Below are 19,139 nucleotides of genomic sequence, written 5' to 3' on the forward strand. Positions count from 1 at the left end.
GCCTTCAGTTGAAGAGTCATAAAACTGCATTCTTGTTTTGTGCCGAAGGTCAAATTTCTCAAGTTGGGAAGCACTTTGTTAACTTTATTGTGATCGTGTACTTCTAACGTCAATCCAGCAGGTCTTTGGGTGACTCACATAGGGTTAGGGGTAGTTTGAGTTGGATTTTTGGAATTCATATGAAAGGTTGTCTCATGGCGTCTGCATCTTTTTCACACATCTTTTCTGGGGAATCGTGGTTGAAGAGATTAAGTTGCTAAATGTTTCTCTTTCACAGTGCAAAATGTGGGAAGGAAAGTATTTAAATTGTACTGAATGTAATTCAGAAACAAGCACTTCCTATTTAGGCCTAATGTAGCCATGGATGGTTCAGCGCTGTGACTTTGTATTCAGCGTGAATGTTTAGAGCTGAGCCCCACATATTTCTGGTCCTCACCCATATGGAAAAGAAATAGTAAAAACTTATATGTGATTACTCATGAAAGTGGCCACTTCCTCATTACTTTCATACATTGTTTTAGTAAGTATCCAAAACATACAAGTTTCATTATATAATTTTTCAAGGGATCTTATATCTGTTTTCACTCTTATATGCTTTTCATACAAGTTTCACACAAGACAGATACAAACTTTACAAGATTTATATAGATCTTTTCCATATGGGCAGTAATGCTCGTCTTCTGATTAAACAGTGCTGTCAAGGTTGTTAATAATATTTTGTGAATTTCCCCTTATATCAAAAATGCATTCTTCTATAGCTGCCTCTATTCAGTCTGAATTGCTGTGCTGTGTACAGACTGAAACATATCTGTAAACCCTGAGCTTACAAAGAGTTATTTTGATTAGTACAATACTTGCTCCCTCCCTTAAAAGGTTTCCTACTTTTCGATCCACTGATTTGTGCTGCTCTTGGTAGGTTGCGATGCCGTTATTGAATTGAAACTACCTGAATTGTTTTTTGTTTATAAATTTCAAATCCCATTATCACATTTTTGCAATTGTCCTGCTTAGAGAGTCTGGTTCTAAACCAGAATCTGAAGACGACAATGATATTTTATTTCTATAGTCTCTGGTGTTTCTGTTTAAAAAAAAAAAAAAAGTTCACTAAACTGTGTTCAAAAACCCAGTTTTAATTTTTTATACCGAACTTCATTGGTTTCTTGCATTTGTTTTTCTCCTCTCAGTATATTCTTTCATATCCTAATACATAACTGTTCTTTGGATGCATTATTTTGACTGAGCCTTCAAAATAACTGCCCAAATAACTATCTGGAAGTGTTACTGTGTTACCAAGATGGTTTCTAAGTGGCAGGACTTGCTTATTTCTGGGTTTTACTTACCCATCTGTCCAGTCTCAGACGTAGCTGTTGAGTGAGATGTTTTTGGATCACAGGCAAAACCTGTATGCTTAATTAAACCTAGATGCACTAGGGAAAGATTTCAGCTCGTGACCATGAAGCTGACTATTTTCATTGCAAACAGTTACTTTTAACATAATTCTCAGTCTTTACTTATATGATGAAAGGAATGTGGACCATTTGAGGGCATGTACACTGCATTGTTCTGCAGGGAGTGTTAGTGTTGATAGACTTCAAACGATTCACTTCCAAGATGCTGGAGTAACAAAAAGGAGTTTTGTTTGACCTCCATTTACCTGCCCCTGTGGGCTTTGCAATTATGAGATCACATGAAGTGCATGGAGGGGAGTAGGAGTAGTAACACCAAAAGCTTCCCTGCTGGTTGTTAACAGAGTAAACCCTACCATGTAAAAGCCCCCACTCCCCTTTCTTTTATCCCTTAATAACTTAAGCCAACTTTTTTCTTTCACAGAAACATCCAGTGAAAATGTATTATTTCTTCCTGCATGCAGAAAACAGAGTCATAATAAAAACAAGCAAACCGTTACAGTTTACATCCCTACCTCTGTTTTGCTGACATATTTTCCCACCTCTTCTTATTTTTCACCTTTTAAGAGTTCCCTTTGCTGAAAAATTGGATTGGGAAGATGTTTATTTTCCTTTCAGCTCTTTTCTGCTTAAAATTGAACCCACATTGGTGCGCTTAATACTCCTCCTCTTTGAAACTGTTTATGTAACAGGTCATCTTAATGCAGTTTGACGAAGCTTGACCTCATTGGTATATTTACATTACACAGATGTGTTCCAGAGACAACATTTGCACATGTGTCGACACAGAGTAAAACATATGTTGAGGCCAGTTCCATACATAGCTTCAGACTGGTATTGTACCATATGTATTGTTTATAATACATTCACTGTAATCTGTTAGTGAGCGCTGATCCCAGTGTTATTCATAAATACCACACATGCTGTATTTCCATACTAACATGTGCAAACCCCCCCGAAAAGACACAAATACAGTCATGCTGCATGAAAAATTTGGGCTCAGTTTAAATTTCTTTCCTCTTCTCTCAGTTACACCTAAAGTCCCTTCAGTGAAAGTGTAAAACTACACCTGTTTGTCTTCGATAAGGTTCGATAGTAAGACCACCCGGCATCATAAAATGTCTCTCACACTGTTTAAAGTTAGCTTTTGGAAGGACTAGATTTAAGCTTCCTACCTGCTACGCACCTCAAACCTGAAGATCAGTCCCTCCAATGCATTCCAGGTCCTCGTGTCTTCATTTTCTTACTGTGCTCTAATGCAAAGCAGTTCTCGTCCAACATGTGTTTTTACTTTTTCCTTTCTTTTTTCTTTGTGTTTGCACATTATTATTATTTGAAGCATTTAATTTTAAGTGTGGTGCATGCTTTAAAAGACCCACAATTAAACACAGACACACTCAAACACTCCCAGCCTTTCTTCTTGGTCAAATCCACAGGGTTAAGTTTGTTGCTTAAAAACTATCACATTTGAATTGAATTGAAATTAAATGATCAAATGACCTTATCTGTATGATGCAATGTGGAAGTTTTTATGGTTTTTCTTGTAAATCCATCTGGTGTCTCAAGTTTCACCTACCAAATTTCTCATAAAGGATTTCATCACTGAAAGGCTGTGAGGAGAAAAACCACACAATGGACAAGAAAGCAGAGTAATAGCTTTTCCTTTAGATGCATGACACATTCATTGTCATCTCTTGTCTGATTTGTCAACGGGGTCACTCCTTTGTCTTTCTTTTATTGTCACACTCAGCCTTTCAACTTTTAAGATTGAAATTACACCTGTCAATTAATTCACATGTTGGGTTATTCTGTCTCCTCTGTCCTTGCCCTAACAATGGTGTTAAAAAAGATTGATAGCAGACATGACTGTTGATGAAAAGAACTCATCTTTCCTTTGTGTGCTGTGTCACTGCACCCCTCCAGGAGCGTGACCTATTTAGTATTCACAGTGTTGACTTTAATGTATTTTTTAAATTTAGTTGCTTCATAAGTGTTCAGGTTGTAGTCAGCAGAAGGAGCCCTTTGCTAGCCGTCTGATCCAATGAACCTATAAGGCTTTCAGTGCCTTGCCTTTGTTGTGCTATTGGTTCCCAGACTCTGTTGCGAAAGCTGCTGCACTGCCAAAAGTTAGACACAAACAAAAGCTGCACCTGGGCAGCTCTGACTTTATTTGCACTGGGTAAGAAGTTAAGGGTTTTATCAAATCCAGGTCACACCTGCACAGGATGCCTGAGGGTGTCCATTGTTGCGAGGTTCACATTTGAAACTTAAGGTGTGCTGCCACCACCCACCCTGCTCCCTGTTTGTCTTCAGCTGTTTGTTGAAAGGCTCTGATGTTGCAATTTCACAGCCAATCTAACATTACCTATGGAAGAGCACAATTCTGTTATATATGAAGCAGGGAAATGATTGACACTTCACAGGGCTATTTAGCCAAGGCTGTGACAAAGATTATGTTATAGACTAATAAAGATTAAATAAGAAAAAATTGTCAAGCTATGGTCAAATACATTACATTTTAATATTTGAGTGGAGAGTGTTAAGTGGTAACATTGTTTTTGTAAAACATTTAGTAACAACATTTATCGTTAATTAACATTAACCTGTGGCAACGCGAGCACAACATGAAGCTTTTTATGGTTTTGTCCCGGAAAATCAGACCTCAGTTAAATTGTGGTTGTGAATTCATTAAAAAACAAAAAAGTTTACGAATGTTTCCCCTTGTTTGTCTGCTCTGAATGGGAAGTTACTCCTGATTATCCTCCTAACACCCCCACCGCCACACTCCCCTGCTGTTAAAGTCAAACCTGCCAACCCACACATTCCCACCCCATCCTACCTCCTGTTGTCGTGCCAGTTATTCCTGTTAATTCATTTAACTTTGACTTCTGTTCAGTTTTCATGTTTCACTCTATTCCAAAAGAAAGAAAAGTCAGTTCGACTGTCGACCACCTTTGTTTGCTGGGTGAATCCAGTCCTGGCTGTATCCAGAACGTTTTGAAATGTTTAGTATTAATTAAACTTAAAATCTCTCTTCTTTGTTATTTAGGACCACTATATTCAAAAGTAGATTATTTTATATAGCCAATAGTTTATGAATTGAATAAGTTGCAAGGTGGCTTGCAGATGCACTGTGTGCAAATTAAAGTAGTTCCTGCAGTATGATGGAACTTCTGTGTATCGTGATACAGCACACAAAACTTTGCCCCCACTTCTTTTGGGGGCTTTTGAATTTGTACAAGAAAATAAGACGCGGTACACAAAATACTGCCAGTGAACATAAATCATGCGATTAAAATTCGCCTTAAACCATGTAGCAGTTTATTAAATTAATTCTTCACACAGCAGATTTGATTAAAACTTGTTTAGCTGTTACATTTGATGGCTAAACCTGTGCCTAGCATGTCTAAAACAGTAATGGTGAAGCAGGTGAGCAGTGTTTATCACGGAGAAAAATACCAAAACAGGAGTAATTTTACTTTATCATCCTTTAAAAGGCACTCTGTCAAACAGGCCACAAATATTAAAACAGAACTGACAGGTTGATATAGAATAGTGCTGCACATTACAAAGATATGACATGCTCAACATGTAGTTTGCTACTGAGTAACATAATATACTGTCATCAAATGGTGATGAATCACTTATTCAGTTACAAAAATGTCTTCAAGTGACTGCAGAACATAATATACCCTGAAAGTAAACACCCACCGCCTTTAAGAAGCAATTACATGTATTTCTTATACTTTTAGTAAAGCCATCAGTCACTCCGTAACAGCAGGCAGCTTCATTCAAGAATGCATTGGGCAAAATGCCTCACAATCAGAGTGTAAGGTATGTTTGCTCTCAGATCATTTCCAAGCAGCAAGGCTGTCACAGAAGTCAGTGTCTTGTGTAAGGACTTGCAAAAAAGTGAGAAAACTGTTAGGAGCTGAATTTGCATACTAAACACTGCCTGCTTGTCACCTATGATCATCCCTCAAATTAGATCCAGTTTCCAATTCTAATATTTGCTAATGTTGCCTCAAACTGCGTAACGACAAACCAGCTTTTACTGGATGACTGAGTGGTTTAAGAATTGGCACTAATATCTTTGTTTTTTGTTTTGTTTTATTATTATTCTCTATTTTAAAAGAAAATTGCAAGAAGGTCACAAAGACGTGTGTATTTTTTTCCAGTGTACTCAGTGTACTCGTCTTTTCAAACCTCTCACATGTTTGGCTTCCTTTAGTCTGGTGTGTTTGCAGAGGTTTAACCATACATATATGTCTTAAAATCATATCCTGCCAATACATACAGTTATTCTGCTGTTGAATAATGGACAATTATTGGTTGAAAATCAATTATCCATGAAAACTCAGCTCTCGAGAAAGAGTAAAACATTTCTCAGCTTATGTTCTGGGGTTTTTTTTGTTTGTTTTTTTTTTTTTTTTATGTTATCCGATTTATTTTACTTTTTTGTTAGACTAATTTGGCTGTTTAGAAATTATTTTCAGTCTCCCACCCTTTCAGTTGTGGAATTCAGCTGGTTGGCCTGCGCGGCGTGTCTCATGCCCCGAGGGTACATCCTGCATAAAGGAAGTGTTTGTCTTTGGTCTGTGGGCCCAGCGAGTTCTGTATTGATAAGCTCCTGTCGCTATAGATAATAAGGTGGTCAGTCATGCAGCCCAGAGATCAAGTATAGCATTGAAATTAAAGAGGAATTCCCAGCCCTATTGCATTTCAAGCCGTGTGTGTGTCCCTGCTGCCCAGTCCCTTTGTCCTTGTCATGGGCAGTAAAAATAACAATGGCAAGTTTGATTTCAAAGCAGCAGGACCAAGGTGGACAGCCTTTAGAAAGGAAAGAGTCCTGCAGGGCTATCATATGACCTTGACTTGAATGGTCACAGAGTTGTGGAGAGGTGGGGATAAGGCCTCAGCAGTTTGCAACCATCTATCAAGTGGACAAAGAGGACATTTTGTCTGGAAAAGCAACCATTGTGATATTTGAGAATCACCTAATCAGGATCTATTTTCTTTTTAGTTCCACGGCTTGATTTTACCTGAGAGACACACAGAAATCTCTATATGATATACCCCAAATCACGCAGAAAAGTTATTTATTCATTAGCTCTTACTTCACGCACCTTCTCCTTTTTTCTTCTCTCCAGTTTTGCTGGGGCTACACTTTCTCACAGTTGCAGGTCTTGAGGAAAAGCATAACATTTAACTGTGAAATATTACTCTTGGCTGATTACAAGACATGGATTTCATGGCTAGTGTCTTAGTCTATAAAAAGAAAATGGATAGCCAGAGCATTATGTGTTATGTTAGTCTGTGCAGCCAACATGGCAGCTGTGCCCTGTCTCTCAATGCATTGTATCTGCCACTGGGGGATATAGAAAGGAATTTGGAAACTAAAGATCAAACTGGCCTCATGTTTTATGCAATAATCTTTTAGAGCGTTTGATAAATGGCAATCAAACGATGCTAATAATAGATTGATCTGAATCATGCATATTTTAATTATTTGGACAGGCTCTCCTCTAAGAGAGGAAAGCTTTTGACAGGAAATAGTTCCTTGAATGAAAGCACAATTAGTTGGTTGAACTTGCAAAAGCCAAATCCAACGAGAACATGGCATGGGCCATTTAGAAGCTGTTTCAGGGTGGATGAAAGGCTTGTTTACCCATTAAATCAAACATCACATCGCACATCAGATCTGTACAAGAATGCAAGTGGCACTTATATTGGCTCGCCTCTCTGTTTTGCCACTGAAAGCCTGGATGAGCCCCACTGTAATGATTTCTCCTGTTCCCCCTGCATTCTGTGAACAGCTGCTATTGTCCAGAGACAACATCACCCCAAAATTGGGGCCCCTGGACCAATTTCAGAGCAAATGAAAACGGATACACTTAATCTAATCTCTCTGAATTTTTTCCCTTTTTTGCGTGCGTTAAAGTTGATATTCTTTTCAGATACACTGGGATCACATGTGGGCTGTGGACCATCATCATTAAAAAAACATTTGCCACTGGGAAGATTGAGAGTCATCTTAAGCTGTCTACTTGGTATCCGAGGAAGTCTTGCATTAAGTACACACCATCTGGGTGCCTGAAGAAAATATGATATCACTTTGTCTTCAACGGCACACATATTTGGACACAGTTAAAGATTTATTCGAAGGCTGATAATTGAAAGGATTGCTTGGTTTTCTTTAGGTCTTGTGTTTTATCTTGTATAAATATCTCTTAAATCAGGACACCAACTGTAAATACACCAGCTTCCTCTATTTTGTATATTTCACAAAGTCTGAAGTTTAAGTTATGACGGCAAATGTTTCCACCAAAACCATCAATCAGTACTTACTATCCATTATTTTTATGTGGTGTTTGGTGTGTTATTGGAGGAAGACATTTGGCTCGGTTAACCGTTTAACAATTGCTGCTGGTAATATAAGCAAAATGTATTCTTTGCCTTTTTTAAAACATTGGATACAAGTTCACAGAAAGTGAAAAAGCGTCAGATTCAAGCAGCAGACATGAGCTTCCTCCATAGTGTGTCTGGGCTCATACTTAAAGGTAAGATGAGGAGTTCAGTCATTTGAGAGGAGCTCAGAGTAGAGCCACAACCTCTTCATATCAAAAGGAGATAGCTGAGGTGACTCAGGCAGGATGCCCCCTGGATGTTTCCTAATGTAGGTGTGGTGAAGTGGCTTAGAATCACATTATTGTTTCTCTCTCTCTAATCAGATCCTAACCAATGGTATTGGTGATCATTGAGGGGGACTTTATGAGCAACCTGAAGTTGAGTTGAGTTTACATGAGACATTTATTAAAATAGGACCGTTCCACGAGGTGTTGCGGGCATGTCCCACTGGCAGGAGCCCCAGGGCAGAACCAGGACATACTGGAGAGATTGTATCTCTCGGCTGGCCTGTGAACACCTTGACATTCCCCTGGACAAGCTGGAGGAGGTGGCTAGGGAGAGAGGGAGGTCATGGCTTCTCTGCTTAGGCGCGTGCCCCCGTGACCCGGCCCCAGATAAGCAGCAGAAGATGGATGTATGGATCGATGGATAATAGTTCTTGTGGCATCACAAGTTTCTCTTGCACAAGCTTGAAGTAATTGTGATCTATCATTATTTACTGTCTCGTTATCATTTTCATGAACCTTGGTATGTTTTTTACTCGAACTCCCAACCATGTATTATGAAGATAGAGGGCTAACATCTTAAGTAGGGTCAAACATCTGCGTTAAATACTACCTCAAGGTTCCTGGCTTGTCCCTGGAGGAATGTGCACCTGCTGCAGCGCAGGCAGGTTTTCTTAAGACTCCTTGGGCTTAAAATCAACACTTTGTGATGCAGGGCCTTTAATAAACCTGTTATGCTCTGAAATATAGTCACTAAAATACCTTTAAATCAGCAAGACGCGTTTAAGTGCAGCAGAAAACACCTTGCCTTAAATCTATACTCTCAGTCACGTTCATTCTGAAATAACAAAATATTTAGTTTAATTGCGATGACAATGCAGCTGTATATTTAGCCCCTGTTTACATTTCCTCTCCATCCCATATCTCTTACATCATCCCTTTGGATTTTCCAACAAAACAGTGATTAGACTATTACAGCTTGCATCTGCACCCATCTTCTTCCTGGCCTCCTGTTCGGGATCTAAGCCAAAGGTGACTCACAGTCTGAACTCAACTTCTGGCACCAATCTTTAAGTAATTTTTTTACTACTGTGTCAACATGTCTGAATCTGAACTATTCCAATAATCCAGAAAGACACTTTCATGAAAAATGGAAAGCATCAGTGATCAAGGAGCAATGTGGATAATGTTTTTCAGTCGTGAAAGATGAAAATTTACAACTCCCGATCTAAAAAAAACGACTCACCTGTTCTAAAACACAAGAGGCAAAATTACAGTGGTGTCTGGTGACATTAGCCAGTCTATTCATCATTTCACCTGCTTTGGTTCAGAGAAAGTTTGATGTAATTCTAAAAGTATGATTATTGAAATCCATAGGATACAAGTGTGATGGACTGGAACCACAGAATGTCACTTTTGTTCATTCAAAATTAAATGTCAGTCAGTTAAAACAGGCTTTAGCAACCACGAGGAAATGATGAGAGCCAGGCAGAAAATGATTTGCACTCCAAACCATCTCAAATGACCGTTTGGAAATAAGCTGGATTTTGGTCAGTAGATGATAAAATGTTGGAGTCCTCACGGTAAAGTTGTGTGACAGTTGTAAGCTCCACCTACTATTCCAACACGAGCAAGCTTTGAAAAAAATCCTTGATAGTACGATTACTTTGTATCATTTTAGGAAAACATAACTGACATAACATCAGTTATGTGCACATGTCTTCCAGAGGTGTGCAGTGCATGCTTCAGCCCCTGTACCTTCTGGCTTACTCTTGGGTCCAGTAGCTCGTTGCTCCCTGCCATCTAGGAGCAAGTCCTGGAGTCTTTTTGATTTGTATCTTGAGAGATCAGCTGCTGCCGATGGACAGTTTCTCTCTTTCTTGATGTTTTGAAGAGGGAGTGATGGATCTGATTGGAAAACTGAGGAATGTTTAACCCTTTAAAGCCGGCCGCTCCATTTTGCATAACTATTTTTAAATCCCGGTAGCACTGCAACCACGTAAGCTAGCGCAATAATTTTTTTTGCATATGAAACCGGAGGAGTTGTACTTACATCTTATACCATCAGCTTGTCCTAGGTCACGGTTTCCCTCCACATATAGCTTTGCAAGAACTGCATAAAAAGCACTAAAAAACACATAATATTCCAGAAACACGCTTTGCCGATCCGATCAGCTGTTTGTAACACTTCCTACGTCCATCAGCGCGAACTATCGCATGTCCGCCATTACCTGCCCAAAACCGGGAGTGACGTCATTATGCGGAAATGTAGTTTTTTTTTTTTTTTTTTTTTTTACCATCAGGGCCTTATGAGCCTATACTGGTGTTTTTAAAAGTTATCTTTGACTTTTTGACTTTCTCTTTCGTTTCTGGGATGCTTAGGACTCATATTGCACTGCTGGAAATAGTTTATTTTGATGCATATGCTGTTTTTTTTTTTGCAAATTTGCACTATAATATTTATTTTCGTTTTTCCTGCAATGTATAAAAATTGGTGTATTTCAAAAATAAAACTATGAAGACACTTAAAATAAATTTCCTGTGGTGGGAAACTATTTTGTGCAATTTTTTGGTATTTACAGTTTTGAGGGATAAGCCTGTTAAATTTCTCTAACTAGAAATATATGTTAAAAAAACAAAAACGATTTTAATTTTTTTTTTGTAGTTTATTGGGTAGTCTTAAAGTATATCTTGCTTTATAGCCTTTATAGACACTTCTAGGGACCATATTTTGTAAAATAAACATGACACATTCTAAAAGACTTGAATATGAAAATGATAGGAAAACGTGTAGTGGTGGCACTAAACGGTGTTCAATGCATTTATACCAACAGCTTTGCTTTTCAGACAAAGTCTACGACTATGTTTCATGCATAGTTCTTGTGTCTAGATATGGTTCATTAACTGGTGGTTTTGAATGTGAGGGAGATAACTATATAGAATAAAGCACTGTATGAATGCGTGGTTAAACGTGACTTACTGTTTCAGTGGTCAGTATGTCTAGAAATGCTGGTATATTATAATTTTACACTTAGATATTTAAAAAAAGAAAATCAGACTTGGTGTGCGAACAGTTTTACATTTGATCCTTTAGGGACTTCCAGTATTCCCTAGCTAATCTTTTTGACTAATAAGGTAGCCCAGAAAGTGTTAAAGGAATCCATTTATGGCCCAAACATTGATACACAATCTGGGACTTAAGCTAAAGCTTATCTCCTCTTAGCAATATATGGAGCACATTTTTCAGAATCTTCTTTGTTTTATGACTACACACTGTACAGCTTTGGCTTTGTATTATTCCACCTGAGTAAATATTAGATGGCATCTCTCCTGCTCTCCTGCTCTCCTAGCATAGTGCACATGTCTTGCAGAGGTGTCCAGTGCACACTTCAGCCCCTGTACCTTCTCCCTTAGTCTTTGGTTCAGTAACTGTCTCATCGCTCCCTGCCATCTAGAATCAAGTCCAGGAGTGTTATTGATTCGTATCTTGAGATCTCAGCTGCTCCCGATGGACAGTTTCTCATTGGGTCAATATCAGTGTGTCTCTCTGTTTCCTGCACACATTCCCACTGAAATACCAAAGAATTGAGCTCATGTTTTTACTTTTGAGCTCCTAAAAGTCTTACAGGCCAAATTCTCAGCATATTTTCATGTCATTGTAATACATATTACATGTGTATGATGCTCTTGCCAGAGAGAAATGCAGATGGTTAGAATATATTTACAAAATCTGGAGGTTTAAGTTAATTATATTTAAATCACCTCCTTTTAAACATGGGGTATCTGTTGTCGACATCTGTTTTAATTCAAAGTGCATTCAGCTATATTACTTAACCTTTTTCTTTGCCATCGGGTTAAGAAATTATTTTATGAACAACTCGAAACATTAACACTAGGCAGAAAAGACTCACGCAAAGAACATAGTGTTAGGGTGAGTCACATTAATTACACAAGGCTTTAGACCAAGTGGATAAAATGAAAAATAAAATGTATATCATGGTTAAGAATTATCTGACACTTTAAGCTGCTGTATTTAAAAATAGGTGCTAAGACTGATAGATGTATTTGCATTAATGAGTCTGGTTGGAAGGTAAACAAGAGTGAAATAAGTATACACCCTTATTTGTCCGAAAAGCGATATGTAACCCATTTATCTGATTCAAGATAACGAGCTCCGAAGACTTGTTTGTCATTTATTTTGAATGCTTTGGAGTGGCTACTCTTAATGTAATAGTCTCAAATTAAAGCATTTTCTTTTCCTTTTTAGAACTTGGTGTGTCACAGAGTAGTGACATGAAGAAAAAAAAGATTTTACTGGAGTTTCTGCAGCCCTGTGAAAAACTAAGTACACTCTGCTTCCATTGGAAATAAGATGGTAGGTAGCAGGCAGGTTCACGTGCAGAGTTTTCTGGAGTGAAGCGTTCAGGTGTGCGTCAGAATGCAGCAGTTACCTTAGAGAAGCAGCTGTTGTGCCCATCCATCTGGTAAGGCTTGTAAGGCCATTTTCAAGGAATATGAAGTCCATCATTGTAGAGCGAAAAAGACTATTCACAAGTGAAAAAAAGTTCAAGAGAGTTGCCAATCTTCCCAGGAATCACTGTTCCAGCAAATTCAACTTAAGATCAAACCACGCAGTTACCTTCTCTTCCAACCAATTTCAGTTGATCTGTTTTTTAGATTTTCCTTAATGTTGTTTCACCTTTAGATTATCTTTCCAAAAAGTTGATTCTGTTCATCAAAGGCTGGTGTCCTTCAGGTTTTAGATATCACCCTGGGTCAACACACCTGAATCAAATGATTAGTTCATTTACAGATCTCTGGAGAACTTCAAGACATATTGAGGAGGATCAAGGACACATCTAAAACCTGCAGGACACCGGCCCTTGAGGCCTGGAGTTCAACACCCCTGGTCTAAACGTAGCGTTTTCAGTGGGAGAGACTGAAGATGTCACTTGGATGAGTGACAAAACGTTTCATCCCACTGAAAACGTTACGTCCAGATGAACAGAAACTTTTTGGGATTTCCTTACATGGATGATTAAGCACGCATCAAGACATTTAGCTTGTCTTAAATATTTTAGTGTGGTTTGTTTCAGTGTTTGAAGTGATACACTTTGCTATTTGAAGGTACGTTTTAAATGAAGTTTATTATCATCAATATTATTTTGAATTTGTGCATCTTCAGCAGACAATCTGCAGAACAGAGGTGCAGTTTTGCAATTGTGGCGTCAAGCTTATTTATAGTGCCGTGCAGGTTGAGAGACATATGTCTGTATTCAGTGACATATATGTCACTGTAATATGATTTGATTATGTGGTATGCCTCTACACTTTGTTTAGTTGTTTTTAAATGTGCTGGTGGTAGCACTACATTTTCTTCTCCAGTAATTGTTGGAATCGGGAATGCTTATTTAATCTAAAATTCAATATACAACCTGAACCTAAGTAAGTGGCAGGGAAATGGATGGATGGATTTTCCAAACCTGTGTCCTTAATGTGGGAGCAGAAGCTTTAATGAGCTGCCAGAAAAGTCTTAGAAAGTATGTTTAAGAATCCAGTTCTGCATTTTCTGGTTGCAGTAACACAGTTTTTGGTTGAAATAAATACAAGAATTTGGCCATTAGCATGAAACGGACTAAAAAAGCTCACACCTATCATCAGAAAAGCCCAAGAACATATCACTCTGCTATTTTCCCTTCATTTGATTCCAACATGGAAACAAGTCTAGCAAGTTGCTAAATAACAAAGTTTATTACAAGAGCCTACCACAGCATTTTTTTCCCCTTAACATCACACATGCACACACAAATTAACACTTAACCACAGTTTCCTCAGTGGCTGGCAAGAACTCACCTGCTGCTTTAACTATTTTCTTTAGTTACCTACCAAAGTGGCTGGTACAGTAGATAAACTTCCAGACCACAGCCAGATTTCCCCCAGTATTTAGCTAAGAGCTGGTATTTACTTCCTTTCCTGCCCTCTTGCTGTGTGCAATGTATTTCCAGGCACCATCTGGCTGAGCTGATATGCCATTGGTGGACTGGCTGTAATATCGATATCTCCCTCATTTATCTTATCCCCTATAACACAAAAACAAAAGAAGATCAGCTCATCTTGTCTTAGCAGAAAATAGTCAGATATCAGGCAGCAGAGGCCAAGAAAAGGGTGAAAAAAGATAAACATGTTTGCACTACCAGACATGCAGCGTTGTTCTTATTGCTTTGGACAATGTTAGTGTTGTCTTAAACCACAAGCCCCCTCTTTAGTTATTTCAAAGCAAAGCAGAGATCAAATGAAATCACAGTCTCTATTATTCTTTTCCTCTTGCAGGGCTGAACTGAAGTGCATTTCATGCTTTAAAAAACACAGTAAAAACACTGTGAATTCCCTGCGTTGCAGTGTGACAGCCGGCGATTGCAGGAGCCTCATGGCAAGCCCAAAGGGGGAGCTTCTCAGCAGAGCTGCAGGCCAACTAAAACAGAATCATGTTTGAACACCTATTTCCACTGGGATGGAGGAAGGAGGGGGAGCGCTCCTTGCTTTAATCAGTCTTAAAACAGGCAAGCCTTTGATAAAGACCTTGCTCCTTACATTTATCTTCTTCCTCCAAAGGTTGTGCTGGCTTATGTCATCTACTTTGATCCCAGTTTTTTGGAGCGCAGTTCTGGGCATATCTCTGCCGCTGATAACACAACGGTCAGGTTGCAATGTAGAAAATAAAATTTAAAAAAGAACAACCCCGAAACCCTGACCCCCACCTTCCCTTCTGTAAGTGTATGAGAGTGTGTGGTATATAATACCTCACACATTTTTTTTCTTCCTCTTTATGGAAACAGGGTCATTAATTTTCCAAGGGCTGTCATAAACATCACCTCCTGGTTAAAGAGGAGCTGTGACAGGGTGCTGCCCCACAATGTGTGAGGGCAACAATATTTGACTTGGACGTGTTCCTGGTGATGAGGCCAAACCCTGCAGCAGGCCTCTTGGCAGATGTCATGCCTGAGTGCTTTGGAATAATGCTGATAGGAGCTGAGCTGGACTGGACTATACCCATGACAAACTCAGCTTTTATCTGTGCATCAGCATTCAGGGCACGCCAGGCAGTGGCACAACTCTTTGTCTGCACAGACTCAAGTTGTCATACAGTTAATTTTACGTCACTACTCTGCCTGACCCATTGAAGTAAATGGCTGTCCAAACTACACCTACCTGCTGGATAATAATAATAAAAAGGCAACTTTCCATCAATTGGAGATTGATGTCACAGTATGAGCAGCACAAGACACAATGGCTGAAAAACGCCCTTTTTTGAACACAGTGCTCCCCGTATTTAGTAACAAGGTATCTAAAGTTGGGGAAGGGAACAAAATTCAGCTTTGTGTTTGAAACCCTGACCCACAGCAATTAGTATAGATTTAGGAGATCATATTAACCCGAGCTTAACCTTCCTGTAAACACTAAAAGAATATCTGAAGACTTGGAGGAAGTTCACCAGGAAGACAATGGGAATATTGAGAATTCTTCTGCGTCATTAGGGAAGACCGGGATTAACGGACTTCCTGTTTGTGACTAGCTTGGGGCCAGACGAGCCTGTGATGTTGGCATTAAAGCGAGATGATAACCTTTGAAAGTATACCCTAAACAGGCCAGCCACAGGGGGCATGTTTTCTTTCCCGTGACACATTGAGCTGCCATTTAGGCCCACAGAGCAAATTCAGCTCGCCCCCTTCTCCGTCCAGCCCGGGGCCAACTGACGGATCATAAACTGATACTAAAGAAAGGGCTCACAACGAGAAATTTACTATTATGGTTTGTAAAATAACTTTCAAATTACAAGGAGTGGAGGCGCTCTGTTTTGTGTCACAGTGGTGTGGTCACTGTAGCGCAGCCGTGTTTAAGGTCCACAGGTGTGAGCTATATGGTACAGAGCTCTGCAGCACTTGACCCCATTATCATTCGTCATGCCAGCTCAGTATGCTTTATTTATTTGATTGCCGTTCACTACAATTTGTCTGGGGAATCCTTATTAATGTCTTGATAATGTTTTCGACACACATAAGTGTTCTCACACATTTGTTCTGTGCTTCATGTTTTTGACAATCCAAGATAATTCTGTTTAAAACGAGACGGGGACACACCTTCACTGTGGAATCACATTTCCTATGTTGCTGTCTTGGTGACAGTTTGTAAACATACAGTTTTCAGTCATATAATATTTTAGTTTAATATCGCCCCATCATATGGGTTTAGAGGAACAGATCCACGGGACATGCAGCTTAACAAACTGCACGAATGACAGTGTTGACATGTGATATAAACATATACATATAGCATTCAAACTCTAACAGGTAGGCATGCAAGCCTAAGAGAAATGTTTGGGTTTTTTTTTTAATATAAAATAATTTATGTATTATTTTTAAAAATGAAAATGTTTCTGAAAATAATCCTTAAATATAAAATCTTATTAGAAAATCTATCAAATTGCACATTGAATCCTGTAAGCAGTTAATCTGGAGTAAAACGCCCCTGGTGTGTAAAACACATGGCTTAATATAATGTGTTTGGCAGAAAACGACATTAAAGAAAATGTAGATCTTGATATGGAAATCACTTAGAGAACATAAACAAATTCAATTGCTGCTTGATATTTAATAAAAATGTTGATTATAGTTCAAAAATACTGTGTAATAAAAAAAAAAACTGAAACCTTTTGAGGCCTTTCTACATAATACCTAACAGCTGTTGGGTATTATGTACATTCAGTGTGGTTACAAGTATGGTCTTCAGGTTGTTGTTTACTGTGCAAAAGGTAAACAAGTTGTATGAAGCTCTAAACACTGACTGGCTCACGTTCTGACAGTCTGTCCACGTTGCGGAACTGCTTTCACTGGAGCTTAAGCCTGTGTTAAGAGTGAGTTCATCTAGGCATGCCCTGTTTTAGCCTTCACCCAGAGTAAACACAACTAATAAGAGACTCTAAATAAACAAAGAGTCCTTACAAAAAATTTGCTGTACTACAGCTACAGCAGTAGAGATCAGCACTTAGAAAGAAGAAGACATTCATTTGTTGTGAATGACAGATGTGCAAGGGCACATTTTAATTATCACCAAAGTGTCCTTGAGCAAGGTGCTTAACCTCAGCTGCTCCAGTGGACCCCATTAAAACTAAACTGCGTGGGCGTGCTATGAGTGGGTGATCGCTGATGACTCCAGTCAGAGAATAAGCGAGTAAAGAAGGAGTCAACTTAACATTTTATGAAGCTGTTTGATGTTTGGGTAAATTTTTCCCCTTAATCTGAACAATGGATTATCAGATTTATCTAAACACACACTCAGAATACTGACGCTTTTATAATGGTTGCTCCCAAATGTGCGATTTTCATGGGTAATATGATACACATAGAAGTCGTCATTTGCAGTATCAAGTGTCAGCCACAACAATAATCCATCTGCCTAATAGTGTCCACAGGAATGTGAGTCCTCTGAAGGTGTCCCGTTTTATCAACCACCTGGACTCTAACAGCAGATCCTTTAACTTGTGAGGTGGGGTCTCACGGGATGGGAGGATCCCACATATCCTCAGCTGGATTAAACTTCCTTAAACAATTTCTGAACAGCCATCGCAGTGTGGTAGAGTTCATTATTCTGCTCCAACTGTCACTGCCACCAGAGGATGCTTTTCACAGTATTTGGTGTGCTTGGGTCATAGTAACATCCACATGAAGGTTTTCCGCCAGCGCAGAGCATCACTACATTGCCTGTTATTCCTTCTTCTGATTGTGCATTCTGCTGTCTTCAGGGCACCCAACAATCTGCATCTTCATATGCCATTTATTTTTACCAATAAATGACGAACCCATGACAAAGGATTGGCTAAAGAAAGCACACTCATTAATGCAGTGTTTGCTGGTGCACCAGTTTGCCTACAACCCCCCCCCCCCCCCCCCCCCCCCCCCCTCGTTTTGAAGAATTGTTGACCTACCCATCCATCAAGATTAGGTTCTTGTCACTCAGGTCTTTAGGTCATTAACAGTTCATTAACTTCCAGAACTGACACCCACCGACCAATATGCCGGTTCCAAGTGCCTTTGTAATACAGTTGTTAACTTAACCTGTCAGTCATTATAATATATTCATGTCTGTTTTGGTAAAGGTTTTATTTCGAATTCAAATTAGAGTTTAAGAATAACACTAAATATGTATGGGAAAAAATTACGAAACAAATCATAATACATTTCTGTTGGAAACAACACTTTCCTTATGGGCGGGCTCTAACTCTGTAAAGCCAAGTCAAAAGAGTTATTGCCTCTATTCACTCATCATGACCACCAAACAGGAGACTCCTGCCTCATTGAGATGGCTGGCATTCTTGGTACTTTCGCTGACATGTTTGGTCTGTAACGAACAGGCTTTGAAAGCTTCTGTCAACGGCAGAAATGCCTAATAACGTGGAAAGAGTTTGTCTCAGGTCAAAAGAATTAACCTCTAGTTGTGTGCGTGGCTAAACTTGGATAAGAGTCAGACAAGGGGCATGATAGTCAGGTCTTTCAAGATTTATTTTGGGTCCCTCCCACTCTTAAAAACACACTTCAGTTAATTTTACGCAGCCTGCTTGGTATGTGTAAGATTTCCTCCTCATACCACCACACACCCTCATTGTTCCCCACATAAGGACACTCAGCATACTTTCAGATTAGCTGAAACTGAGGCCGTGGCATATTGGGTCGCACTATCAGGACATATGTTTGCCTTGTTAGCCTATGGTACTCAGTGGCTTAATGCTGGTATTTTAAATGGGCAGACTTGCAATCCTTCCAAACATTGCATTTTGTTTTTATTTACATTTTAAAAAGCATTTTAACTTCTTTGGAATTGGCGTTGTACTCGAGACGGAATGGATGGATGTTTTCTGGTCTGCTACCTTTGCAGTTAAGGTGTAGAAAACTAAAACCCTTTGATAAGTTTAGAACAAGATTTTAAATAATTATATTAAATGCTTACCTGGAGATTCGGCAAAAATGTGCCATCTTTGTAGTCACACACTTCGTACTCCCAACCATCTACCCTTACTTGCCCATACTGTAACATAAACTTCTTAACA

The 19,139-nt window shown here is 39.1% G+C and overlaps 1 protein-coding gene across 1 annotated transcript in view; it reads left to right on the plus strand.

The window, feature by feature from the left end:
* Positions 1 to 19,139, plus strand: part of cfap299 (cilia and flagella associated protein 299) — a 75,983-nt gene that overhangs the window by 19,320 nt on the left and 37,524 nt on the right. The window lies entirely within an intron of this gene.

This window comes from Diplotaxodon limnothrissa, linkage group LG12 (assembly GCF_057381915.1).
Source record: "Diplotaxodon limnothrissa isolate DT_005_m linkage group LG12, D_limnothrissa_male_GT1.1, whole genome shotgun sequence".
Lineage (NCBI taxonomy): Eukaryota > Metazoa > Chordata > Actinopteri > Cichliformes > Cichlidae > Diplotaxodon > Diplotaxodon limnothrissa.